At 42.6% G+C, this 27,754-nt stretch overlaps 1 protein-coding gene and 1 long non-coding RNA gene across 12 annotated transcripts in view; one reads left to right on the forward strand and one right to left on the reverse strand.

The window, feature by feature from the left end:
• Positions 1–7,649: 7,649 nt before the first annotated feature.
• On the reverse strand, positions 7,650–9,160 carry LOC130708451 (uncharacterized). Its single transcript, XR_009008672.1, has 3 exons — positions 8,916–9,160; positions 8,546–8,607; positions 7,650–8,210 (listed from the first exon to the last, which is right to left on the reverse strand). It is a non-coding gene; the product is annotated as an uncharacterized LOC130708451 (long non-coding RNA).
• The window catches only part of ZNF462 (zinc finger protein 462), a 143,754-nt gene continuing 124,140 nt past the window's right edge, over positions 8,141–27,754 (forward strand). For 3 of the 11 annotated variants that reach the window (XR_009008668.1, XM_057548788.1, XM_057548797.1), the window contains exon 1: positions 10,721–11,349. The gene's annotated coding sequence lies outside the window, so the exon portion shown is untranslated. Of the gene's footprint in view, positions 8,205–10,716; positions 11,350–11,994; positions 12,039–12,125; positions 12,845–13,943; positions 14,152–27,754 lie in introns of those variants that run through there. The other 8 variants (XR_009008669.1, XM_057548796.1, XM_057548792.1 and 5 more) reach the window with 7 other exon arrangements.

The following is a 27,754-nucleotide window of genomic DNA, read 5'->3' on the forward strand; positions in this document are numbered from 1 at the left end:
GTGAACACAAAAGGGCCAGAACAATGAACTTTTCTTCTTTCACATGATCCCTGATAAGTAGAATAGTGCTATGTTTCTCCATTTATATCTCTATACGAAATAAAAGCAGAATTATAATTTTCCAGGTGAAAAAAACCTTACGCCACCTTTGTTTTTTGTTTTTTGTTTTCCTGGTCCTAAGCCTATAAAAACCCTTTTAGAGTGACAGATGAAAAGAAAAAGGTGAAGGAAAACCCTGAACATTCCCAAGGAGCAGAAGATGTTGATATATGAAGACCACAATTAGCTGTTTTGCTAATCCTCTGAGTTAGAAAAAAAGATGAAATGAACTGAAAATCATCAAAATAACTTAGAGAAAGCATAAAAATTATTTACCGGTTGACTAAGCCATTAATTTTTGTTGGTCATGTAAAGTACAGTTTCTCATTTCTGGGAAACCTTAGAAAGGAAGGGAGAGAGGGAGGAGGAAGAGAAGGAGGGAAGGAAAAAAGAAGGTAACTGAGTTTTTGGTTTAATACCAGCTCAAGGAAATCTCTTTTGCTAGAATAGCAGAAATTGCCATAAAGAGGAACTGGGTAGGTCTGGATCTTCAATACCTTAGTCTGTAATTCTGGGCAAATCACTTTTCCTTGAGACCATTTTCTCATCTGGAATAGATCAGTGGTTTTCAAATTGTGCTCCAACAGAACAGTGCTGATCCAGAAGCTAGACCAATGAACAATGGTGATCTCTATACAATTCACAGAAAAATGAAGTAAAATAAAATGCTCCCCATTTGCTATAGTTTACTTATTTACATTTATTATAACAATTCCTGCATTGTATGGATTTTTCTGAGCCTATACAATCATTTCTTGGATTTGAGATATCAATAAAAAATTCTTCTCGATTTTAAGATTTTCTTTTCCACTTTTAAAAAACCTTTGTAATGAGAACTTACTATATAGCTCAGGGAACTCTACTCAATGCTCTGTGGTGACCTAAATGGGAAGGAAATCCAAAAAAAGGAGGGGATATATGTACACATATAGCTGATTCACTTTGCTGTACAGTAGAAACTAACACAACATTGTAAAGCAACTATATTCCAATAAAAATTAATTTTAAAAAAAAACAAAAAAAAAACCTTTGGCCCTACTGCCACATGCCTGGTGGCTGAGTTTTAGCAAATGACAAAGTGAACTAACAGAAATAAATAGTAATAGGAGAACTTAGATACAATTAGTCATATTTAGGTTTTTTATTTTAAATGATCACTGTTGATTTTAAAGATTTGTTTAAATATAATGAATTTCTTTTGTTATGTGTACATATTCTGGTTTTGATTTCCTGGACTAAATACCTAATTCTTTTTATTTTTAATAAATTTACTTATTTATTTATAATTTTTGGCTGTGTTGGGTCTTCGTTGCTGCACGGGGGCTTTCTCTAGTTGCAGCAAGCAGGGGCTACTCTTCGTGCATGGGCTTCTCATTGCCGTGTCTTCTCTTGCTGCAGAGCACGGGCTCTAGGTGCACGGGCTTCAGTAGTTGCGGCTCGCAGGCTCTAAAGCTCAGGCTCAGTAGTTGTGGCGCACAGGCTTAGTTGCTCCGTGACATGTGAGATCTTCCCGGACCAGGGCTCGAAGCCGTGTCCCCTGCACTGGCAGGCGGATTCTTAACCACTGGGCCACCAGGGAAGTCCGATACCTAACTCCTGACTCCAAATTTAGGGCTCTTCACCTCACCTAGGCCACCTCACAGTAAAGCTATAAGAACATAGATCAGGGACTTCCCTGGTGGTCCAGTGGTTAAGAATCCATGCTTCTAATGCAGGGGACACAGGTTCGATCCCTTGCGGGGGAACTGAGATCCCACATGCCGCGCCCTATGATCAAAAAAAAAAAAGAAAGAAAAAAAAAGAAGAACATAGATAATATTAGCTAGCAGTTACAGATTTTCATGTTCCTTATATACGTTTTTTAAAAATCCTCATAACCACAACACTGTAAATCAACTACACTCCAATAAAAATTAATTTAAAAAAATCCTCAGCAATCCTATAAGTATTTAATTATACTTTTTACAGATGTGGAAACTGATGCATGGAGCCCAAGGTCATCACTCATAAGAGCAGGAGCTGGAAACTAGTAAGTAGATGTTCGTTGTTAGATCTGGATTTGTCTTTATTATAAACATTAAATCAATAAATACTCACTTAAAATATGCACCTTGAAAAACATCAGAAAGATACTAAAAAATAAACTTGTTCTGCATTCCAGACACTTAAAAGAACATGTAGCCAATGAGTAACTTTTGTGAAACACTGTTTTCAGCAGCTTGCTGGGAAAGCACACCCCAACATAGTAGACAGCAGAGAGTATATATAGTCTCTCCTGAAAGGGCAACTCACATGGAATCTACAAGGGGTGAGTCATGGGTGATGGTTGGTGGATGCAAAGTCAAGTTAACCTTGGTGCTGGAAGTTATTACTCAAAATCTGTACGAGAAGCATTAAAATCTGGGTAAAGGCTGTTTGGGGAATCAAATGAATGTATGCAAGGATTTCAAGGTGTGTGCATTTTCAATAATGATTAATAAAACCGCACAGTTAAAATTTTTGTTTTTTACAAATTAGACAAACATTTGGTTTGGTCAGTCTTTATGATATAAAAGAAATCTTGTGCTAGCAAAGTTTATTTGGGAGTTCTAAATCTTTTTCTTTCTAATTGCAGAAGAGAGAGATTCATTGTACAAATGCTTAAAAATCTAAGAAACCACAGTGGAAAAAATATATAATGTACCCATAATTACATCACCTAGAAAAAATTACATCACCTGGAAAAAACTACTGTTAACACTTTGATTATACTTTTAAAATTATTTTTCAATGCCTAGATGCACACACACATGTTTACAAATATGGGATGGTGTTATACATATTGTTTTGAAATCTATTTTTCCCCTTATCAAAAAATCATGTAAATATTTCACTATCATTTAATATTTCTTACAGAATTTGATAGCTATATAACTTACTATTACATAGATGAACATAATTTCTTTAACCAATCATTTGTTGTGGGGTATTAATGCCACAAGGAACTCCCTTGTACAAAAGTTTTTTTGTTTTTTTTTATAAATTTATTTTATTTATTTATTTTTGGCTGTGTGGGGTCTTCGTCTCTGTGCGAGAGCTTTCTCTAGTTGTGGCAAGCGGGGGCCGCTCTTCATCGCGGTGCGCCGCAGGCCTCTCACTATCGCGGCCTCTCTTGTTGCGGAGCACAGGCTCCAGACGCGCAGGCTCAGTAGTTGTGGTTCACAGGCCTAGTTGCTCCGCGGCATGTGGGATCTCCCCAGACCAGGGCTCGAACCCGTGTTCCCTGCATTGGCAGGCAGATTCTCAACCACTGCACCACCAGGGAAGCCCTGTACAAAAGTTTTTGATGACAGTTATGAATATTTCCTAAGTCAATTTTTAAAAGTTAAATTCCTGGGTTAAAGACTTCTAGTACATCCAGAAAGACTGAAACTTTTCGTATTCCCACTAACAGAGAACTATAGGGTCTATTTTTCTATATCTTCCAACAACTGAGAATTATATATACTCTTAACAATTGGGAAATATAAATATACATATAGATACATATACAGTATATATTTCTGCTAATTTTTAGGTGTAAAAGAGTATCAGAGCTTTTATTCACATATTTGATGAAGATAACCTTTTTTCATATGGGCCAAAAGAAAATTTCCTTTGATAGTATTTGGCAATATTTTTGAGATTGTATGGAATTCTAGATTTCAAAACATAACAGTAGAAATTGGGAGAACTGGACTTTAGTTTTCTTTACACTATTAGCGTCAGAAGACCTTAGGTTAAATCATTCAATCTCTTTGGTCCTAAATTTCCTTTTGTATTTAAAATGTACTCAGAATACTCACTCAAATCTTCTTATTGTCCCTGTAAAAAGCAAATTAAATTATCTTTGTGAAAAACAGATACTGTGACACAGTTTTATTAGCAATATTAATAAGATCTTCAAGACATATTTATAATTACCAGACACATAAAAGTGGGTTCTATCATTTAACTTTAAAATGTTTTGAAATACTAAAACAGATAATTGATAATTCAGTTCGAACAAAGCAGTCAACTCCATCGTGTGTGTATATATGTATATGCACACACATATATGTATATATGTGGTTTATATACTTATATAATTTATATAGATCATTTATAAGTTCTACATTTCCTAAAATTTTAATAAGTCAATTTACTACTGACACGCTGGTATATTTCCTTTGAAAGTGATTTCTGAGTGTGTGCATTATGAAAAAATAATCAGTGATCATAACTTTATGTCTAGGTCTTTTACCTGGCATGAGGCCATTTTTCTATTTAATTACAAAATCTTTGTAAATAATTTTAAGCTGCCTAATATGTCATAGTGCGGATTTATTATCGACTAACCATTCCTCTTCTCCTAATCACAAGTTATTTTGGGTTTTATTTATTTATTTACTTCTGGCTGTGTTGGGTCTTCGTTTCTGTGCGAGGTCTTTCTCTAGTTGCGGCAAGTGGGGGCCACTCTTCATCGCGGTGCGCGGGCCTCTCATTATCGCGGCCTCTCTTGTTGCGGAGCACAGGCTCCAGACGCTCAGGCTCAGTAATTGTGGCTCACGGGTCTAGTTGCTCCGCGGCATGTGGGATCTTCCCAGACCAGGGCTTGAACCCGTGTCCCCTGCATTGGCAGGCAGACTCTGAACCACTGCGCCACCAGGGAAGCGCCACAAGTTATTTTCAATTGTTTACTTTACCTCTATCATTTTTTTGTGTAAATCTTTTCTACATTTTTGACTGTTTCCTTAGGGTAGATTCTAAGAGGAGGAATTAAGGGAACAAAAAGTGTGAACATTTTAAGACTTTAAATATATATTGTTAAATCGCACTTAAAAGACTGTGCTAATGTTTAATTCCTCTAAGTATATATAATGAAAAGGCTTACTTTGGGGCTATGCTAGCCACCACTAGACCATACAATTTTTTCTTAGTTTTTAAATTATAAAAGTGATTCCTGTTTGTACACAAAAAAATAACTCAAACACTTTCTTTTTCACCTCTCTCACTCCTTACCATTAAGAGTTTGGCATGTATACTATCAGACTGGTTTTTTAATCCAAAATCTTTTTTCTTTATTCGAATTTTAATAATATATTTATTTTGATGTATATTAACATTTTATATATTAATAGCCCATCGGACTTGTGATTTCATTAGTCATATTACTTTTGATGGAGCTAAGATTTTTTTTAAGTTCATTTAAAAGTAATATATGTTAAGTAAATAACAGTACAAGTAGTATGGAACATGTCAAAAAAAAAAAAAGAAATCTTGAAGGTGATATCAGAATGATAACTTTAGGAAACTGCGTGGAAGCATAGCTTGTAGAGCTGACTGCCTTTGACCAGCTCTGTGTTCTTGACTAGGTCACATCCCCTCTCTGGGCTTCAGTTTGAATGCAAGTATTAGGAATCTGGAAATACTGGTCTGTCTGCTAGACGGGATACCTCAAAAAATAGACAATCTTTCAGTTGAGTCTTTCTTATGAATTTTGGTTAATCTAATCATAGTTGATCTAACACAGCTCTTTCTTCCTAAAATGATCTTCTCTAGTTAGAATTTCATGTTAAATTATGAGTTAAGGCAAGACACTGGCTTTAAAATAAAATACCACAATTTTATTTTAACACAATATTACTTCCTACTAACTCTATAGTATGAACAAAAATGTTCAAATTAATCATAGTCTCCTTATTGGCCAAAGTCCTGCATTGCTTTTGAGTGAGTAAAAATCTAAAGTTCTATATAAATCCATAAAATGGCATCTTAAAGCTAGTGGTTCCTGAAGTAGATCATGCATTTAGACTTTGACTCATCTTCTCTTATTCATCTTTGTATCCCTGGTATTCAGCTGAGTATGGCATGTTGTAGATGCTAAACAAATATTCAATGGTTAATGGACATTCTGCATGAATGGTCCATATTACAGTAACTAGTTTGATAGAACTGTAAATTTAACTTCTACCTATGGGCAAAAGACTTAAAAAAATTATTTTAGAACATTGCTATTGAAACATCTTCTTTGGTACCCAAAGGTATACATACAAAGATTCACACAGGGGAAGTTTAATATAAGTTATCGCAATTTCTCTTCCTTTGGGAGCTGTTCAGAATCATGAATTATCCACGTTTGTCTTCTTTCAGTCACTTCTCCCTAGGCGTGGACACTAGTCAACTAATTACATATATTTAGGTTTGGGTTTATGAAAATATATTGATTTTTCGGTAAGGGATCAGAAAGAAGGTGTGTTAGTGACTTCACTTTTTTGATATCTGTAGAGTCCATAATTATCCAATTTGAAGTCTTTAAAAAAAAATTTTCAAAGACTAGTCATTTCCAACAACAGTAAAAGATCTCAAAAATTCAAAATAAATAGCCCATTGAAAATAAACTCAAACAGTGAAAAGACTGTATTGGATGGCATGGGAAATTAGTTTTACATAGGAAGGAAAATACCACCAAGTTCAAGAGGTGTGTGGTCAAATGTTTAAAGACGGAATAATTAAGACTTCTGAAAAAGCCATACTCTCTATTCATCTACTCTTTGTTTTGCTAAAATCATCAGCTTGAACAGTTTTCCAACTGGAATTTAGAAAGTGGGATTATAAACTGGAATTTTTTTTTGCATAGTTTTCAGGAAGCAGGACTTTTCCTTTTTTATATGATATAATGTAAATATTGAAACAATGACATTAAAACATCCATTCACTCTTGTTTCAGTTGAAATTCTATCTTTTTAATGTAGCCTCTGGACCAACTCTTCCTTCTTTCCATGATTCCTTCCTGTAGGAGATAGAAGTCCCCTTTCCCCCCATAAACACTTTTGAGAGGTCTGGGCACTTTCCTTTCCTAACCTTTAAAAACCAAAATGATTTATAGACTATCCCTATCCTGCTAGAGTTGGGCAAGTAAGTGGATCATATTTACATGGGTCACTCTGATTATAGGAGTCCACTGTTTCTTGAACTAAAATTGCAAGATTTATTATTCTATTAATGCTCATAAAGTCACTCTTTTGATGAGCCATAATTTCCCTTTATGAGGAGTCTGTATGCCAGTCACCCATGATAAGGGAGAAGAAAGTCCAGACTTCCCACGTATTCATACTTCCTGGAACATTCACAAAGTCTTGAAATCCCATATGACTCCAGGGGAATAATGGCATAGGGTACAGTAACAAAAGGCAAATTTCACGGAGCCAATGTGTCCCCACGAGACTTGCCTCACATTGTTGCCTGTGTACAAAACCTAAGCTTTTCCATTTTAATTAAAAATTTTAGAAATTAACCCTCCTGGTGGAGAAGATAACCCAACGAGGCTTGTATTATCTTTGTGAATATTCTTAGGGAATGAAACAGCAGGAGGTGTGAACTTTCTCCTGTATATCTTAATGGTCCGCTAATGGCAAAGCATAATTACAGTTACTTAAGTGCCAAGTTTGTCAAGGTTTTCACTAAAACCTTCAGCCACAACACTTTCCTTGAGTGACCTAGCTTTTATTTATCCAAATGCTTTCTTATCATTTGAAAGAAAGCTACCCCCAATAAAAACAAGCAGGCAAACAAAAAGCCCACTCCCCCACCATGTTTATTTCTTTCATGTTAATTTCTTTCAATTATTTCGGATGGATAGTTAAGACACTTGTGACTTCAAAGAAAGTCGAAAAATTTGTGTATGGCATCGTTAACTGAAATTTTAGCCCTCCACATTCAAAAAGCAGGGCTATGCGGGAGTTTTGCAGTAGTTTGCTTCACGGCTTTGGGAAGTCAATTTGCTTCTAAACCAGAAGATGGTCTTCTAAAGACTATCCTGTATTTGGAATGGAAACTCAGCCATTGTACCTTTCGCCCAAAGCACCCACTTGAGAAGGCCGAAAGCCACCTATCTCCCCCATCGGTCTCTGGATCTCCTCGCTGCCTTTGTCCCTTCTAGACGTGGAGGCTTGGAGAGGAGGTTTAGTTTCCAAGGATTGGAGCGTTTGAAGGGCGGGGCCATCTCCAAGTCCATCTCCCCTTTTTGTCCTCTTCTCCTGGGACGGGAGGGAGGAGCCAGGTCCCCCCGCGGCCGGTTCGGGAGCTCTCTATCACGGTCGCTCGAGGTGAGTCTGAAAGGGCGGCAGCCCGTTTAATTGCAGCGCAAGGTTAATTTCTTGAGTTCACCGCAGCCGGTCCGCCAGCCGCTTCCCCGGTCTTTGCCAAGTGGGTTTATGAGGTCTGAGGCGTGTTGGGGCGCGCTCACGTTCTCGCGAAAGGCTCCTCCCCAGGGCTCATTCCCCGACTGCGGGAAGCCCTTTGGTGCCCCAGGAGTCTTGGGTTTCCTCTGACCTCGTCGCTTCCTCCTCCCTCCGCACCGCCGGGTTCCCCGCGCCCCTGCCCCCCTGCCCCCGGGGAAGGGCGACCCCCATCTTAGGACTTCCGACCCAAGCCAACCAGAAGGTACCTTCACGTCGATGAAGATTTTATCACAGCCTCCAAAACCCAGCAGTAATAGAAGCTTTCAACCTGAAATACGATTGTTATTTTCCCGGTGCAGAGCTTGACAGAAAAAGTCAGCTTTTTATTAAAGACAAAGAGGTAAATTATCAGCCGGGGCAGTGAAGGGACGGCGGAGACCTGGCGTGCTTCCTCTCGGTGCCACGAGGAATTTATGGGGGAGCGGCGGCCAGGGCTCAGACACCCCTGGGGTCCCGGGGGTGGGGGGGGAGGAGCTCGGGGCAGAAGGACTATCCCCTGGTCCTTCCAGGCACCTGGAATGGGAGTCCTCCCAAGTCTGTTCAAAGCCAGGGTCATTCAGTCCTCAACAGCCTTACCGTCCTCCTCTCTCCTTTCTTCTTTCTCTTCTTGCTTTGACTACTGTTTCCCTTTCGCCTCGGAGCTTTCTCCTCCTGCTTCTCTTCTCCCTACTTTTTCTCTTCCCTCTCCTCGCTTTGCCTCTCCCTCCCCCTCCTTTCTCCGCCACCGCACGCGTAGAGTGTCATTTATTTATTTATTTATCACCCCCGCCATCAACACCCTTTTAGGGCTCCCAAGCTTTTCAGTGTGAGTGGGAGGAGAAAAGGGCAGGAAGTGTTGACTGGAAGGGGGTGAAATCGTGTCTCTGGGCGAGAGATTCTGCCCCGGAATAAACGATTGGGGAAAAGCTTGGAAAAGGATTCCGATCTGTTTATAAAACCCCGCTGTCTGGTGGGAACCAACTCCGCGCGCGTCTCCTCCTCCCCTTCATTGTGTGGGTTTACGGGGATATCTTCTTGGACTGTTGTTGGGTTTGCGGGGGAGGTAGTGAGTATTACAGAGGACAGTCTTGCCCTGGATCCTCCCCACCGCGCCTTCTCCACCGGATGCGCGCTCCCCAATGCAAAGGAATCCAGCAACATCCCCCAATTCAGACGCGGACAAAAGAAACTTTAATTAAGGTCTCTGCCCCGCGCGCTGCGTGTTTCTCTCTCCCGAGGCTGTTGATGTCCAGCTCGAGGATGCGAGAAATAGAAATGGTACAAGCAGCCCATGCCCTTGAACTTCAATTGCTTCTGACTTGCTATATTGATTTTTTTATACTGTAGGCACCACCCCCCGCCCCCCTCCCCACCATCAAATTAAAGCCTTAGGAGACATTAGACCTAGTGAGAGAGGAGGGTAAACCCACTCCTTTGCAAAATAAATAGTTCAGAACGATTTGTGGGAAATTACACTAAATAAAAATTCAAGGTGTGAAAGCTTCATCTTGGCTCTCTTGTGTTCAACACCATGACACCTTATCATTAGGAGCTCTGATTGTTACTTTCCGAGCCTTTAGATGATCAGCCAGAAAGTACAAGCAACGCGGGGCTGGAAGAGTGTAAAGTTATTTAAGTAGGCTTTTTTTTCCCCCCGTTTTGGTGCGCCGTCAAAACACTTCACAAGTTAGGAAAAGAAAGTGGTGGTTCCGAGGCTCAGAATGATGGGTTCTTTCCTCCCCCAACCCCCCCCCCTTACCATATCAGAAAAGAAATAAAATGCACAATGAGCCTTTATTTCGGAGGAGAAGACTTCAAAATACGTGTCAGTAATGGACAATTTGAGCTTTTCACTGGAGATACACCGCAAGCTGGAAAGGGATTAAAAAGCCCCACGTGGTTGATCTGGGTTTAGACTTGCAACCTCTAGTTCCCAATGTGTGTTCTTTGCAAAGATTGGCCTCTAGATGGATGCGTGCGAGGGACTCTCTGGGGCCGGGGCTCGGCGCCTCGGGCAGGGCTGATGGTGGGAGCGCTATGAGCGACCGGGCAGGGTCCTCACTGGGGGCTTCCTCCGCCGGCCGGGGCGGCCGGGCGCCTCCGGGACGCGAGCGCGCACGCCTCAGCCCGGCCGCCGCGCTCCTCGCACCGCCTTCTCCGCAGGTCTTTATTCATCTCATCTGCCTCTTCCCCTTCTCCTCCTCCTTTGCCTCCTTCTCCTCCTCTTCCTCCTCCTCCTCCACCACCACCACCTCGTCCTCTGCCACCGCCTCCTCTTGCGTCTCACTGGCCTGGCTCTGTGTTGCTCTGAGTGACAAAGACAATGTCCCAGCCTTAACTTTGCAACCACCTTGCCTCCTTCTGGGGTTCAGCGGTGGGGGGGCGGGCGGGGGGAGGGGGGACAGCAGCCGCAGCCTCAGCATCTCCTCCACCTTCTCCTTCTGGTCTTCTCAGCTCTTGGATAATTCTTCCTTTTCCCCCCCTCCAGCCCTTTCCTCATTTCTTTCTTTCTTTCTTTCTTTTTTCTTTCTCTCTCCTGCGCGTTGTTGTTGTTATTAGAAAGGCTTCGCGCACCCCCTGGTGCTCCGGCGTTTTGTGTGGCAGGAGAAGATTGTCTGCCTTCTCTCTTTCTGTCTTGCTTTCTCTCTCCCTCTGGTTGCTCATTATTCAGAGAGAGACACAGAGGGAGGGAGAGGGAGAGAGAGAGAGAGCGCGCGAGGGAAAGGGAGAGGAGAGAGAAGAGGAGAGAGAGAGAGGGAGAGAGTGAGAGGGAGAGGGAGGGAGGGAGAGAGAGGGAGAGGGAGAGAGAGACGGATATCTCAGGTCATCTGCAGCTGCAGCGAGTCTGAGGAGCCGAGGAAGGCAGGGAAGATGGCGATCCTCCATTGCTGAGACCCGGCAGAAGCACATGAGACTCCCAAACAACTTCCACAACAATAACCCGAGCAGGAAGAGGAGAAAGAGAAAAAGGATAAGGAGGCGGTGGGGCTGGAGAACCCGAAACACCTCCCGGCGCCGGGACGCTTCTTCAGTAAGTTACTGCAATTAACCAGCACCTCGGGGTGGTCCGAGTGCTGCGGGGAGGAGAGCACGGGGTGGTGGAGGCACAAACGCGCTCATTCATTCGGCCAAGGAGGGTTGGTGGAGCGGGGAGGAGAGGAAGTCCCCTGCGTGGACTGGCTGTTGGAAGAGAAGAAGCGAGCGAGGAGAGGAGGAGGAGGAGGGGGGAAGGAGGAGGAGGAGGGAGAGAGCTGGAGGGGGAGGAGGAAGAGGAGGAGGAGGAGAAGCGAGGGAGGAAGAGGAGGAGAAGGTGGTGGTGGTGGCAGTGGAGGTGGCTGTGCTTTTCCTGCTGGCTGCTCCTTCTGCTGGGGGGAGGGGGGGAGCGGAGCGCTGTGGCTTAATTAATTTCGTGTAGTTCTATGGAGAGAAGAGAAAATAAAAGATGAGTGAGAAGAGAGCTGGAGCCTTAGGACGGATGCTCCTGGTGTGGGCACAGGAGTAAGGGACAGAGAGGGGGGCGGAGGGCGGGAGTCGGGGAGACCTGAGCCGAGAGCCAGAGGGAAAGAGCGAGGGGCAGAGGAGGGAGCGCTCCCGGCCGCCCCGACCTGAGCGGGTTGACCTCTTTCTTTCTCTGTCCCTCTCCTTCCTTTCCCCCTCTCTGTCTGCTTGTCCCCAGCCCGATGGCAAAGCCGTGCGGATTGGCACCCCCCTCTTCCTCAGGTATTTGGCTCGCTCGCTCTGTCCCCGAAGTTGGGATGCGGGGTCGGGATGTGTCGGGGGGCGGCGGCGGCGGCGGCGGCCGGTGCTGCTGGTGAGCAGATAGGCGAGGAGCGGGGGGCGCCGGCCGGCGGGGGGCGGGGGGGGCGCAGGTTCAGGAGCCGCTGAGGAGGTGTCTCCAGGCTGGGGGTTCAGAAGCGTCTGGTGGAGGAGGACAACGGTTTCTGGAAGAGGAGAAGCCATTACACACGCTTGGCTCTCCTGTGAGGAAGGGAGAAAAGACCCCAAGCAGGGGCCCGGGGGTCGCCTGACTCCTGGTGCAGTTCCCAGGGGTCTGTCCTCCTTGCAGGCGCGAGGGGAAGCCGCAGCCGCCCACCGGAGGAGCAGCCCCTCTTTCCCTTTCTTTATCTCCCTGTCCTCCATTTGCAAGCTGTCTGCCTTGGTTCCACTCCAGACTCCAAAACACAAAGCTTCTTCTCACGTTCGTTCTCCAGGCTTTTCACCATTCCTGGAGGAACCCTCATTTTCTTTTCATCGTAGCTTCTAACCTACAGAGAGGGAGGGAGGCTGCCTGGAGTTCCTTTTATATTCCTCTCCTACTGAAAAAAAAAAAAAAAAAGTTTCATTTTTAAGCACGCGTCTGGGATGGGAAAAGACCAACCAGTTGGGGCTTTCTCCCAGGGCTCCCGGGGGGCTGTGTCTGAGTGTCTGTGTTGGCTGTTTGGTTTGCTTTGGTTTTGTTTCTGGAGGTGGCTTGCAGGATTTTTGAGGAAGTAACTAGTTTGGTTGAGAGCTGGGAACTGAGTCAGGTAAGCCCGTGTCATGTTGTTAACTCCACCAGAAAATGGAGGAGAGCGGGTTTCCAGGAGACAAAGCTGAGAAGTGTTTATAAAATTATGGATGTCTCCATTTTGAAGCTCTGTTGGTGATGGCTGGAGGAGGAGGCTTGCCAGCCCTCTCCTTCTCCCTTTCCAGGGGGTGAATCTTGTAGTGGTTCCTCACCTCACTATCTGTTCATTATGCAAAGAAATGAGGGGCTTGGAAGGGCTGCTCACATTTTTCTCCCACCTAAGGAGTGCTTTCACAAGTTATGGAGGCGTTTGTTGCCAATTTAAAGTAAACTTTTGGAATTTTTTTTCTCTCCTTTTGAGTGGACCTGAGGGTTTTGACCTCCTTCGGGAAAGGCAAGGAAAACCTTAAACATTTTTCCACTGAGGTCTTCACACAACTTTTAAGCTGCTCCAGGTCTCCTGCAAGTCACCAGGAAATGTGATTTCCTCATTGTGAAGATGGTGGTGGCCCTGAGCTGAGATTTTTGGAGCTCTGAGGCTTGGTTATCATCATGTTTTGATGCATTGCAAGACTTTATTGTCTGGTTGGGGTTGATTTCTGCAAAACAACAGCAGCAACGGCAAATCCTGCAAGATCTCAGAGGAACCCTAAGACTGGCTGACACCAGTTTCTTGAAGGTCTACATTTCTTTTCAGGATACTCCATTTGTGTATTAGGCCTTCTTTTAGTTCCTTTGTTTTCCCTCTTCCCTTCCATTCTGCTGTTTCTTTCTGTGTTCTCAAGTATTGTTAAGTCTTCAGAAATATCAGATGTCTTCTTAACAATGTCACTATGGAAACAAAATTTTTAAGTATTATGTCAGTTGAGAAAACCTTCTGTCCAGGTAGCTTCACCTTTCTGATTGGGAGGAATTTATTAGTCTTAGAGGAAGACATTTTGTGAGGATGATTTGAAGAAAGGACCCAAACCTACCCAGTCCACACACACTGATTGGAGTTCTTCACAGATTAGTTCTAGAGAATGTATGTAATTGATCCAAGTAAAGAACTAAATCCTGAAATGCTTGAGGAATTTATAAAAGCCAACCATGAAGATGTTGCTTTTCCATTAGGTAAGGTAGCCATCTTGAGGATGAGGGAAGATGTTGGAAGAATTTTAGACGGACTCTTGAAGATAGGGGAGGAAGGCTCCACAGTGGAATGAAAACTTGGAGGAGATTCAGAACCAATTAATAATATATTGTAAGGAGGCTGATTGGACCTCGTTTTCAACTAAGGAGAAATATAGCAAGGTACCAGCTTCAACAGAAATAAGGAACACATTGGTGAGCGACTTATACCAGCTTTTTTCTTGCTTTGCTTTCTCATTATGTGTCAGATTTGTGTGTGTGTAAAGTTCTTTATGTCCACAGTATTTTTGTGCAGATTGAGGTGGTTTTAGATTCCAGGTGTAATTATATTCTGTTGAGGAACTGGGAGCAGTGTCATTCAGTAAATGCTCAGTGCTGTATATGACAACATCACATTTTTCAAACCAAACTGTTGTGTCATTAATTGAGGGTTATTGTTCCTCTGACGGGTGTGAAAGGAGAGGAGAAATACATGGTTTTTTAGCTGATAATTGTCCATGGTCAATGAAGTAAAACCCTGTTTTTGCAGACGAAGGTGTATGGTTTTCAAGATTTGCAGTTGATGTGTATGCTCATTTAAAAATACTTCTCTTCAGAGCTCTGCTTCTTTATTAAAAACCTAGGGCTCTCCAAGAGCACTTAAAAAAATCTTACTTGGAATCATACCTTTCATTATTCATTTATTGAATGTTACTTTTTGATACCATTACTTTTGCTCTTAAGTAGAATGTCAGCAATGTTATATTTAAAATTACTAATGCATATATGTATTTGCTACATATTCAAACTCGGAAGTTCAAATGCAGTGGGATAAAAAGAGTTATTTGGGGAAGTAATTACCAGATAGTTTTGCATCTAATTAACCATATATGTTTATGTAAACATAAGTACATTACACATTGATCTTGAAGCAAACTTCCATGATGTCTTTGTTGTTGATGTTGATATCAGGAAATCTGGTTAATTACTTCTTTCAATAGGGAAAAAAGCTGATAAACTGGTTGCCAGTCCAGCAACCATGTTTTTTGACTCATATTTTTTACTTTGCAACCAAATATTCAGCCTTAGAGCTGAGGTTTTCTGGAGGGAAAAAAATTAGGTGTCTAAGAGGCATTTTGGAGTTTTGAGAATGTGTTCTAACTGGTTACCTAAGAGACACATCCATCTCTGATGCTCTTCACCAACATGAGAAGTACCATTATATTCAAGACATGGTTTTTTGCATTTTTCTAGATATATGCATTTGAAATGGGACAAGTATTTAGGATAAACCACTATGAGAGCAATAAAAAGTGTCCAGTGGGACCTTCTCATTTGATGTCAAAGCTCAGAGATCCTTTTTGTTTTTGAGACGTCAAGTTGATGAGGCTCATTAGGCAAGTTTTTACCTAATTTGCTCTGATATATCACAGAGAGAAATCATTCTGGAGAAGTATATGTGAGCTGTGATGCACACTGCCATAGAGAAGATTCTCGTTGGGTCTTCGGATTCCACAATCCTTCTCATATTAGATTTATGTCCATCTAATTCATTGATCACATTCCTCCAGGATTTGTTTTTTTCCTTACTCTTTGGAGTTGGAGACAACTTTTAGATGAAATAATTATTTTGTATATATATGTGTGTGTGTATATATATATATATTTTTTTTCTTTCTTTCTAATGAGTCTTCTGGAAGACAGTAGGGGAAAAAAGAAATCCAACTGTACTAATGGACTTTAAAGTACTTGTGGTCAGTTTTCCTGAAAGGAAAGAATGGTAAAGTTGCCTTGGGAAAGAGTCCCGTTTTCAGTGTGATGGAGTTTAATAGGGTCTAGTCTATCTTGGATTCTTTCCTGGTATTGAGATTTCTTGGTTAAGGTAACCTTACTTATCTTCTTTGTGGTATGTGCCTTTATCAGACTTATAGTTCACTGCCTCATGTGACAGAACACTGACAAAGCTGCACTGAATGTTTCAAGTTGATGGCTGGGGAATAGAGAGGCTATTTCACAATGCCACACTCACAAATTAGGAAATATATAAATAATGAACTAAGATTGCAAAGGACCTGACATGGGTGTATGATTGGATATTGGTATATGGAAACTAAGGAAATTCAGAAGAAGTGGGGGAAATATTTCCAGTGTCTATTACTAAAATCTAGTGAGCTGAAAAAAAAAAAAATCAAGTGTCTGTGAGTGTGTGTGTGTGTGTGTGTGTGTGTGTGAAAGCAAGCATCTTGTGAAGTTCACATACTTAGGAAGTTGGTGACTTTGAGGGAAACATTAGCTGGGTGTTGGTGACCTATTAATTGATTATGAGCAAACAGAGAGGAAAGTAGATAATGTTAGAAGAAAATTCCTCTTCTTGTGTGATATGCCAAGACATCTGGCAGATGTTATGTTGGGCCCTAAGGAATGGACAGTTTAATTTTAGCCCTAGCAAGGAAATGGGAAGTTCTAAGCTCTTTTAATAGCACAAGTCTTAGTTTGGGGAAGGTTGCTTAAAAAAATAAGAAAGGAAAAGAAAAGAGGCATTGATTGTATTATGAAAGAACTCCGGGGAACATCGGAATTAAGCTGAGATTTTGGGGGTTATGGACAAATATATTATTTCCCAAGTAGAAATTAACATAAAAATCATTTAAAAATTGACTACTTGGTAACACCCTAAATGATGAATATTAAGTATCTGATAGTCACCTTTCAGAACTTTTCATTGAGAGGCTAGTTTTTTTGTGCCTTAGAGAGATCATCTCCTTCACATCTGCCCCTCCCCCCGCATCGTACTGAGGAGGAAACTGGCACAGAGACGTGAGGTGACTTGCACAGGTCAGAAAGTTCATTTGTAATAAAGCCAGGCCTAGAACTCAGGTCGGCTGACTCCTAGTCCAGTGCCCTTTCCACTGCCCTACTGCCCATGATTGTAGCGGCATGTGAAACACCAGCTCTCCTCTCCAGGGTGCAAGGCTGTCTGAGAAACCCTGAAATCATACGCTAGTGGGGCAGGAGTATTGATTTTTGTTAGCTGAGTGTAGCATGTTGGGGAGCCCGGGGCTGAGCATGGTCCTTCATGCTCAGAAGGGACACGCTCCAGAGGCCAATTCTGTTCGTGGGACTTTTAGCTCTTGGGTCTGTAGCTGTGATTTTCTTCTAATTGTCCTCCTCTCTGTAGTTCTGTCATCCAGGGCTGGGGAGTCCTTTTCAAATGCCCTTCTTTGGAAGTTTGTCTGGGCCTACTGCAACTTACCAAAGTGCCCACAATTGGACTCTGAGGATCTGTTTTGCAACCTGGTACAGATTTCAATTGGCTTCTTGCAGAGATGCCATTTTGTAATACTGATGAATGCCCAAGAGAGTGAAATCCAGTCTAAAATGATGACTGGTGGCTTCCCAGTGTTCCAGACTCATCCAAAAATGTGCCCTCCATGTATCTCCTTGAGGCCCAGTTCTCTCTTGCAGACCCATGGCTAGCTATTTCCCATGCCCCAGTAGACATGAAGTCATCCTTTAAATGCCGTTTGAACAGCACGTGCAACATTTAACCATGAGAGAGGGATGGGACAGTACTTGAAGAAGGGTGATGACAGCTTTCCATTTCTGATTCCTCTTGGACAAGTGAGAGTAACTTTGTAAAGAAGAAGAGTGATGTTTGGAAGTTTCCACATTTTCTAAGCTTCTTCCAAACGAAAGCATAAATTCTTAATCCAGGAGGCAGTCTGGAGAAGGTAGGGCTGGATGTGGACTTCTGGCAGAAACACAGTTAACGCTATAAACAGTTGGACCTCAGTGTGGCATTCCTCCAGATGAGTTGACTGTCGAAAATAAAATGTTCCAGAAGAACTGGGAGAACAGGAAAGAAGTTAAAACAGCATGGTTTGCATGCCAGTACTGAGGAAGAAAAAAAAAAAAAAAAAAAAGTTGGGGGGGGGATTGGAGAGAAGATAATCCTAAATGGAACTGTCTCTGGGATTTATAAAACCTAGGAGGAGTAGTTTGCAAGTGAAGGAAAATGGATTTTTATGAATTTAGGTTGCATTGACAGTTTATTAGGAAGCTCTTTTGAATCTTTTGTCCCCTTGAACTTTGTATCTGGAGAACTGCACACACGGAGCAATTGGATTTACATTTTCTGCTCAGAAATGCTATTGTAAAATGTATCTACTTTCTAAGGGATCCTGTCGTTATCAGTTGACGCATACATAGGGTTTGTAGTCTTGGGATTTGTGGCTGCAACACCAAGTTGGATTTTTCAGGGCTTGGAAGGACAAGAGGCAGAGTAGTGTGGGCTGAGAGGTTACCCATATGGTTCACCTGCAAGTGCATTGTCTTTTAATTCTGGTGAGCAGATGACTTGGTGTCTTCAAAGTATTCTTGCCTAATTCGTAGCTGGAGAGGGTTTTTTTCTTGCGTTATTCTTGGAGGGAAGGTTTCTTTTTGTGCCAGGTCATGGGTATTTTGGTATTGATTTCCTTGCTTTCATGTGTTTGCTTGTTTAGTTCACTGCATGTTGCTTCTGAATATTAAGAAAACACTTCTGCCGGCTCTGTCCACAGCTTATCCCCAACTTCATTGAGAGAGCAGAGCCTGCTCCAGAGGGTGAAGGGAAGGTGGGGAGGTACTTATTTGTTCAAAAAATAAATCCTTGAGGATGAAGACTGCTTAATTCAGAAAGTTACTTGCCAGGCTTTCGAGTAGACTTTTCACAAAGACCGTGCAAGGAGAGGTGGGGAAAATTCCACAAGCAACCAGTGGGTCCTGATGAAAATGTGTTAGGATCACTTAGTAGGAAATTAAGCATTTGTCCAAGATGAGCAGGCAAGACTTATCTTTGGATTCAGATTGGTTTGAGTACAAAAGGAGCTCGAGGCCCCGGCGAGACAACTGTGTCAGAAGTAATGCAGCTCAGGATTTGTGGAGAGGCTTAGCTGCCGCACAGCCCGGCTGGGGAAGGCCAGTTCGCTCCCTAAACCCTCGTCTGGCCAGTTGAACCAGAACACGAGCTAAGGCCTTCACATTTTGGAATTCTTCTCTTCCCTGTTCAGATTTAAGAAGGGAGAGTCACTGCCCTTCAGTTTTGCTCATGTCAGCTGAGTGCTTTTCTCTTGAGCTGGTAAATGCCAGAGAGGGTGGGGGAAAGAAAGGCAGGGTGCTGATCTCCTTTGAGGGAACATTCTCCCTTTTAACGGGACAAATGTGCCTATACCATTGTACTTATTAGGCAGAAAATAATTGTGTAGTGGCACAATGTGGGATACTTGAAAGATGTTTGCTGCACAAAGGTTCCAATACTCACCTGCAGATTAAGAAATGGGTTTCTAAACCATCTCATTTCTATTGCTAATGAAAAGCTTTGGAAGGCACCTGTGAATCAGTGCTCCAGCTGCTATCATGGTAGGGGAAGTTAGGCCTTGAAAGGATACACGGATTAGCCCATCAGAAAAGCAAACAGTAGCATTTTTCAGCACAAGTAGAAAATAGGGTTGTTAAGCTAACAGAGAAGTAAGCTAAAGCATTGCCATAATTACGCGGTGGAAATTTGCTGGGATGGAGAGACTGCTTGGATGGGAGAAGGAAAAGGAGAAGAGAGGCAGGAGAATGATTGACAAGTCAGAAGAGAAGAGGTCTGTCCACTGGGAAGAGCCTACAGGAAGAAAGGCATTGCTTTTAAGAAAACAATAAAGCAAGTGAAAAAAGACCTTGTAATTTGGTACCTATTGCATGTGAAATATGAAGACCAGTGCTCAGACCCACATTCTTTGGTCAGTTCTTACTGTAAAACATAGAATTGGGCTTGGGAGACAATTTATGTGACTTTGGGGTTACAAATACAGCGTTGCTGCTAAAGGGCAGATGGAAACTTGGAGGAGCTGATTAAGTAAGTAGAGTTAGGTGGAGATTTTCCTGGAAAAGGAGCTAAGTAGAGAATAGAGCACAGCAGAAAGTAGTTGCATTATTAATGGGCAGAACATGTGATAGTCCTCGCTAAGGTTATCCATAGAGCTTCTCTACCTGCGCCCCGGGTGTTAGAAGAAGTGAGGAACAAAGATGTGCTTACTTCAGAGGGGAAGGGCATAGACCGTGATGACCACGTGTGTCCAGTTTGGAATTAAGCCATTTGCTGGAGCTGTGCATCCCAAGCTGGTCTGTCAATCCAATCTTGGCATTTTAAATTCCAAAATAAGGCCACCGTGGTCCAGAACGTTTAGCTGTTCTAATCCCTAATTACATCATCCCTCTGTGTGACCAGTCAGTCAGCAATCCCACATCAATTTCCCAACCCAGATTGGACCTGATCTGGGGGTCCTACACGTGGGGTAAAATTTGAACACTGGGTTATCGGCTGAAGATGGCCAAAACATAGATAACCAACTAGAGATTATGTAAAGATTTCAATAACAAGTACTTATCACCCAGAAACTTTTCTCTTCGATGGTTTCTATCTTAAATGGTCTTGTCTCAAGACTGTTAATTAGTATTTCATAATGATAACTGGGAAAGGGATCTGGGTGGAAGAGACCATTTTCATTTGAATGTCAAAGTTCAGCTACAAGAACTTCTCCCCCTCGGGGGAAGGATGGACTGAGAGGTTGGGGTTAGTAGATGCAAACTATTACATTTAGAATGGATAAACAATGAGGTCCTACTGTATAGCACAGGGAACTATATCCAGTTTCCTGGGATAAACCATAATGGAAAAGAATATAAAAAAGAATGTAAATATGTGTATAACTGAGTCGCTTTGCTGCACAGCAGAAATTAACACAACATTGTAAATCAACTATATTTCAATAAAATAAAAAACTTCTCCCCCTCTTCTGCTGTCAACTGGGTATTGTCCCTTCTGATGTTGGGTAAGAAGACCTTCCATAACGAGATTAAAAATGATTGCTTCATCAAAAAATTCTGCCAACTCCTCTATAGAGTGGGAATATCACATGAACCGTTAACAGAACGCTATTTCCCTTCTTGGAGTGACTCATAGTTAATATTAATACTAGGTAACATTTATTTAACATTTAATATGAACCAGGGACTTTTCCTATGGTAGAGAAAGCTGAAGTCGGGGAAGTAATTTACCCAAGTTTCACGGAGCTATGTAATGGGGGAGCCAGAATGCACACATGGGGGGACCACCTCCTGGCTCTCAGCTTCTGGGAACTGACCCCGATTATTACTTAGTTTGCTAATAGCTTATGTTTCGGATGGTTTGTCTCTTGCAGTTGCTTATGCCAGGAGTATATCCTGGTGTTCTGGAAGGAACTCTGAGCTTAATGGAAAATTAATTGTAATATATTAGTTGATATGAGAGATATAACTTATTGTAATATCTTGACAAAGTGTGTTTAACTAAAGAGTGCCCTCTCTTTGTTCTTCTGAGTTACAGAGGAGATGGTAAAAAAAAAAAAAGCCCAAGAGACCATGTAGGGGGAAATTTAGAGAATAAATTTTTAAAAAATTGTACTGTATCAAGTTCAGTAGAGTAACGTAGTTATACACGTGGCTATTTAAAAGGAGCCCCTCCCTGTTACAAGCAGAAAGATAATGCTGTATGACTTTTTTTTAAGTAGAGAAGGTGTCTTAAGTTTTTCTCTTCTTAGGGCCCCTTTTGAAAGCCTGAGTGCCCTGTACTGGCTCTGGTTACTGCAAGCAGGAGAAATGTTTTCAAAAGCCACAGAGACATACTTGAAAATTAGTTCCACTGTCTAAGTGTCGTTTTTGGAAAATAGTGCAGATACTCTTCAAAGCATGGGTGCTGGTATCCTCCACGCCCTTAGTGATCACCATGTGCTCTATTTAGATCATGGAGACATGATGGATGTTTTGGTTTTATTTGCCCCTCCCTGAAACATCACAGTACAGTAAGGAAGCTGTTGTTCAGGGATGACCACAAATGCCCTTAATAGAGTAACAAGCTGTACTAAGGGCCATGGAGCAGGTCCAGATATCCCTCAGATATCCAGGGCAGTAGCTTTTCTGTAGGACAGGCGGTTGGTGTTAATTGCTGAGTAGACTCTTTAACCTTGAAGCAACTGGTGGTGGTTTTATAAAAATCTTAACTTTGCCATGGATCTGTTCAGGTGATCATCTGTCCCTAGACAGACTCATACCCAAAACCTGGGTAGGAGGATAAGCATGTGTCCTGTGTCTAAAGCGTCCTAGAGGAGGTCACAAAGTCACCCACTTTTACCCATCATCCGTATCATTATCTACCAAACTTATCAGAACCATTGTTTTCTTAGATAAAGTCCTTTAGTGGGAAAACGGCTCAGAAAAAAATAACTACATAGTTGAAGAGAGTAAAATTGAACTGTACCAAAGTGTGCAGTTCTGTGGGTGGAATTTCTAATTTTATTCATTTATTTATTTATGGCCGCACCTTGTGGCATGCGGGATCTTAGTTCCCCAACCAGGGAAACCCATGCCCCCTGCAGTGGAAGCACGGAGTCTTTTTTTTTTTTTTTAATATTTATTTATTTATTTGGCTCTGCCAGGTCTTAGTTGCGGAATCTTTAGTGGTGGCATGCAGGATCTAGTTCCCTGACTGGGGATCAAACCCTGGTCCCCTGCATTGGGAGTGTGGAGTCTTTAAATAACCATTGGACCCCCAGGGAAGTCCCATGGAATTTCTAATTTTAGAGCCACAGGGACTGTCTTCAGCCTGAGCTGTAGTGCCCAGCCATCTAAGATGCTCCCTCAGACCAGCCTGTCTCAAAGACCAGTCCTTTACATGTTTCTTCAATCTTCCTCTTAATGTTTTGAAGAGAAGTCTACCCGTGCTACCCTCAGGAACACTGCAGAAAGTCAAGGTGAACTGGGTCAAGGTCTCTTTATGGGTGCAGTGACATCCACTTGGGAACAGGACACTGAATTTGAGAACCCACTCAACATGAGAGCCAGGGAGGAGAGGGAGCTTTAGAGCCTGTCCAAGGAGGTAAATGTATAAAGTTTATGTATTTAGGCCTGGTGGAGGAATCCTCTATTATCCTGAAAAGAAAATCACCGCTCCCAAGGCAGATTGCATTAAAATGTGAAAAAGCACACTGTATAGATCACATAAAATAGCACCCATTTAAGAAAGCAGAACTGTATCCTTGCGCTTGTGTGGAAGTTCTCATCATTCTTTCCATCTTCTCCCGTGGCTTTGCCTCTCATTAGTAATTTTGGGAGGCTGAGCAGTGAAGTGGGATTGAAGGACAGATTTCAGATGTCCCTGAAATTTCTCCCCACCCCTTGGCTGACTCAAGTGTTTGAATCTCTCACCCAGTCTTTCTCTGACCAGTGGCTGTAGCTTGTTAATAATGAATGAACATCACCCATAGGTCCTGAAATGAGCAAGTGTTAAATGTTATGTGATTATTAAGGGAAAAACAAGATAATCTAGTCAGTGGGTTTAATTAGGTTGTGATTGCCCAATTGCTGCTTCATGATAATTATATTCATAACCCCGTTTCTAGACGTCAACTACAATTAACAAAATTGACCCCAGCACAGGTAAGTGTTAGCGATCTTCTCTGAAGCAGCTTCTGAATGGTGAATTTCCGATGTTCCCAGTACGTTCCTCCTGGTCCTTTGTCCCTTCTTGCCAACTTCCCATCATCTTTTTCCCCATTTTAGTAAAAAAGTTGGTGGCAACATCATCTTGTCTGTGACCACGCACATATTATATGGCTCGTATTGATGTCTACAGAAAAATAAATTTTCAAGTTTTTGAGTCAAATATGGCTGAAAAACATTTAATAAGTCAGCACATGGGAATCTTGAAGCATAAAAGATTGAAAATTGGCTATATGCTTTTCTCAGCCCATGATACCTGTTCAGTAGATTTAATGTGATTCATTTGAATAGATCTTTTACTTTATAAGGCATAGTCTTAAAATGAAAAAGAGAGTCATCTGTGTTTAAGATGCTGCCTTATCAGCATGATCATTAAGGTCTGAGGAGTACAGAGCGAGGGCTTTTAACTTTATAGGATCCCCCCTTCTTGTCCAAATTCCTGACATTTGCCGCTAGTGTATTCCAAGAGAAAAAGAACATGCCACTGCTGGGGACATCTTTTACTGTTATCTCTTAAATGAAGTCAATGATTTCTAGGAAGTATAAGCAACAACCTGTATCAGAAGTGGGCATGTCAGTGTGACACTGTGAATCACTGGGCCAGATTGTCACTTGGCAGCCTTCCCTTTCTGACATGCAGTTATATGGGAAAGTAACGCAATTAAAATCTGCACACCATGGCGGAACTTCATTGCATTGAACTGTTTGAACAATTAGGAACTCGGCTGCCATGTCTATGGGTATATGGGTATATGGGGGTATGTGTATGTATTTATGTAGAAGTATGTAAATATATTTTACATAGATAGATAGGCAGACAGACAGGATATTCTTGCTGGGGAGAAGGCACTTAACTTTTCCTGAAGAATCAGGAATACAAATTTCTCAGAATTTCTGTGTGAGCATGCAGTTATTTTGCTTGGGTCTTTAAGGAAGTGGTGTGTAGTGGATGGAGCACACTTTGGGTGTTGCACAAGCACAGGATGAAATTTGTCTCTGTTCCTTCCTAGCTGTGTGACCTTGAATAAGTCACTTAACCTCTCTGTTCCCTTGATTTCCTACCCAATAAAATGGGGATAATAATATGAATCTGCGGAAGTGACATAAGGGCTAAAAAGTATTATGTGTATAGGGGTTCTGGTTCATAATGGGCACTGGAAAAATGATAGTGTCTTTCTTCCTCAGGGATAGAGAAGCTGAGGTAGAGGTCTGCTCTGAGGGCTTTACCAGGTGTGAATTGTCTTGTTCTTCGTCTTAGACTCGGTGTTTGGATTAATTTTGTGCCGTGTCTGTCTTATGTGATGAGTAGTCCTCGCTGCTGTTGTCCATTCACAGGTAGACTTTTCCAGATTGTGAGCCTCTGGTCTGGCTGGCTCTGGACTCCGCAGCACTCCACATCTGCATGTGCGTTCAGTAGGGATTTGTAAACCACCCAAGGGTGATGCCGTGTCCTCTTGGAGAAGTGCACTTACTATCCCACCTTGCAGAAATATTCCCTGCAGTGTTATGGGAACAATGTTTAATCAGTGTGAACTTCTTCAAGCATTTTGGAAGAAAGATGTCATTATTGTTCCTCTTGTGTGGCATCATTCTGGCAAAAATGCTTTGTCTAAGAACACTGTATTTGTTCAGTGAAAATACCGGCCTGTGCTATTTCACATAAATGTTGGTTGCCTCTGTATGACTTCACTCCGATAGGTAGCTCTGAGCCAGCTCGAGGGCTGTCCTGTGTCCTTGCTTTGAATTGCTTTGGTCTTCTCTGTGCAAATGTTTATTTTAACAGTCCATGTCCACTTGGTCTTACTAATGTACTGTAACATCAGATGCTTAGAGATCTCGGGGAAGGAGGCTAATTTTAGAGTGCCTTCAGGGTAGGTGATATTTCAAAATGTGGAAGGGTGTTGGTAGGGCCTAACAGGACTTACCTAGCCTGGTCCGTGCCGAGTCAGAAGAACATTCATTGGTGCCTCCTGACAGCATGCTGGTGATGGTGGTGGCAGAGATGAAGAACATGTAAGTGGTTCTTGGGTAGCACAGCAGTGATTTTTTTCACCTTTCAAAGCAGATTACCCATGACACCTTATTTATTTATTTATTTTTACATTTTGAACATTTCCAGAGAGACCAGGGTGGTGGTGGAAAGTTTTTTTTTTAATTCTTAAAAGAATTTATAGTTGCCACTTAAAATTGTGTGCAGCGATATTTGAGGAGGAGAGAGAAAGTGACCAGGTGTTTATTTACTGTGTTCCGCTCTCTAGGATGCTCTCAAATGAGAGACTTTTTTTTTTTAAATAAATTTATTTATTGTATTTATTTATTTTTGGCTGCATCGGGTCTTCGTTGCTGGGGCGAGCTTTCTCTAGTTGCGGCGAGCGGGGGCTACTCTTCGTCGTGGTGCGCGGGCTTCTCGTTGCTGTGGCTTCTCTTGTTGTGGAACACGGGCTCACTAGTTGTGGCTCGTGGGCTTCAGTGGTAGTGGCTCGCGGGCTCTAGAGCGCAGGCTCAGTAGTTGTGGCACGTGGGCTCAGTAGTTGTGGCTCGCGGGCTCTAGAACGCAGGCTCAGTAGTTGTGGTGCACGGGCTTAGTTGCTCCATGGCATGTGGGATCTTCCCGGACCAGGGCTCGAACCCGTGTCCCCTTCATTGGCAGGTGGATTCTCAACCACTGCGCCACCAGGGAAGCCCCTCAAATGAGAGATTTTTGGTGTCAAAGGGTGGACGCCAAAATGAAAGAAGTGGAGGTTTAAGCTGTGGGTGTGGTCTTGGTTATAATAATGTGGAATGCCCTCAGTAAAATAAAAAGTGTGGGAAGAAACAGGAGGGGCTGAGCATAGAACTTCCTAGCTTCCAGAAAAGCTCTGGGAGTGGAAAGATTTTTCCATTTTCCTTGAGACCTCAGGGAGGGTTAGATTTGGGGATGCCACCTTTACCTGTGTTCAGTTCTTTCCAAGTTGCAGAATCCTTACTGATCTGTGATAACCAGGTTGTAGAAAAGTGATTGGCCTTACTTGGGGTCAAGTTCCTAATTTGCTCCTGGCCTCCAGTTTATCTTTAGAGTGAAATCCCCTCTCTGGTGAAGGCTCAGAGTCATAATGTATGTAAAACACCCAGCACCCTGCCAGGTACTAGATGAACGGCCACCTCTGCAGTTCATTTGCAATGATCAGTTACTGGCCATCCACCGCCTCTTGTGCAGGTGGCTTGCTCCTTGACATTTAGCCGCCGCCTGGCTTTGCACTCCTAGTTAGTAGATGTGGGATGATGATAGAGTTGGAAAGAATTTAGTGTCTTCACTCTCATAAAACGTGTTTTATAGATGCTGTTATATTTAAGAAATGTGTGCCCATTCGTCTCCATTCATCAAACATTTATTGAGGGCCCTCTGAGTCCCTGGTACGCCTGCAGTGTGTCTAGGTGGTCGAACCCAGGGGAGGTGGGATCGCTCTACCAGTTGTGTTAGGTTCTTTGTTTTGGTAATTGGAGTGATTATGATGGAGATGGCTGTCCTTAACCACATTTAAATGAGCCAGAGGGTGGTGAACCCTTGGCTGGAGGCAGTGGGCCATGGATTCCTATTTAGATGCATGTATTTCTGCGTCTTTGTGTGTATATATTTACAGTATAACTTGCGAACCATGTAGTTAATGCTGCTGGGGTGCGGAATCTGGCAGATCATTTAAATATTTACTGTTGGTGTGAAGTCGAGTTTCCAGTTATTTTTAGGTCATTTTCGTCTTAGCAACCCCGTTGGAGATGAACCAGACACACTGCTGTAAACTGTCCCCACATTTTGATAGAATTTACTAAAGTCAAGTTGAATGGTTTGGTCCCAAGAGGCAAACAGACCATCTGGTTAGCAGAAGGGTTAGGTTGAGTATTGCATGGCTGCTGAGAGGGCCACAAACCAGCCCCGACCGACGCACTGGTAATGTGTCCAGTTGCTGAATGCATTAAGCATTGAAATGGTGCTTTCAAGTCTGCCGAGCCAGCAGTTCTGTTACCACCGCTGTGACGCAGGAGATAATTCAGCTGGGCAAGCGGCAGCATGGGGGTGGATCTACAGTACAGGATGTGTAATGTCAACATGAAGGATTGGAGCTGGCAGAAGGAAGGGAAGCACTCATTTCATGCCAGTGCAGGAAGCCTAGAGAGATGCTTCCCACCACCCCCCCCCACCCCCACCCCCGCTTTGCATCTTGTCCTCTTCTGGAGCTTTCCCGTGATGGGCTAAATGATTACCTTGTGCATGGTCCATGGC

Source organism: Balaenoptera acutorostrata, chromosome 6 (assembly GCF_949987535.1).
Source record: "Balaenoptera acutorostrata chromosome 6, mBalAcu1.1, whole genome shotgun sequence".
NCBI classification, from domain to species: domain Eukaryota; kingdom Metazoa; phylum Chordata; class Mammalia; order Artiodactyla; family Balaenopteridae; genus Balaenoptera; species Balaenoptera acutorostrata.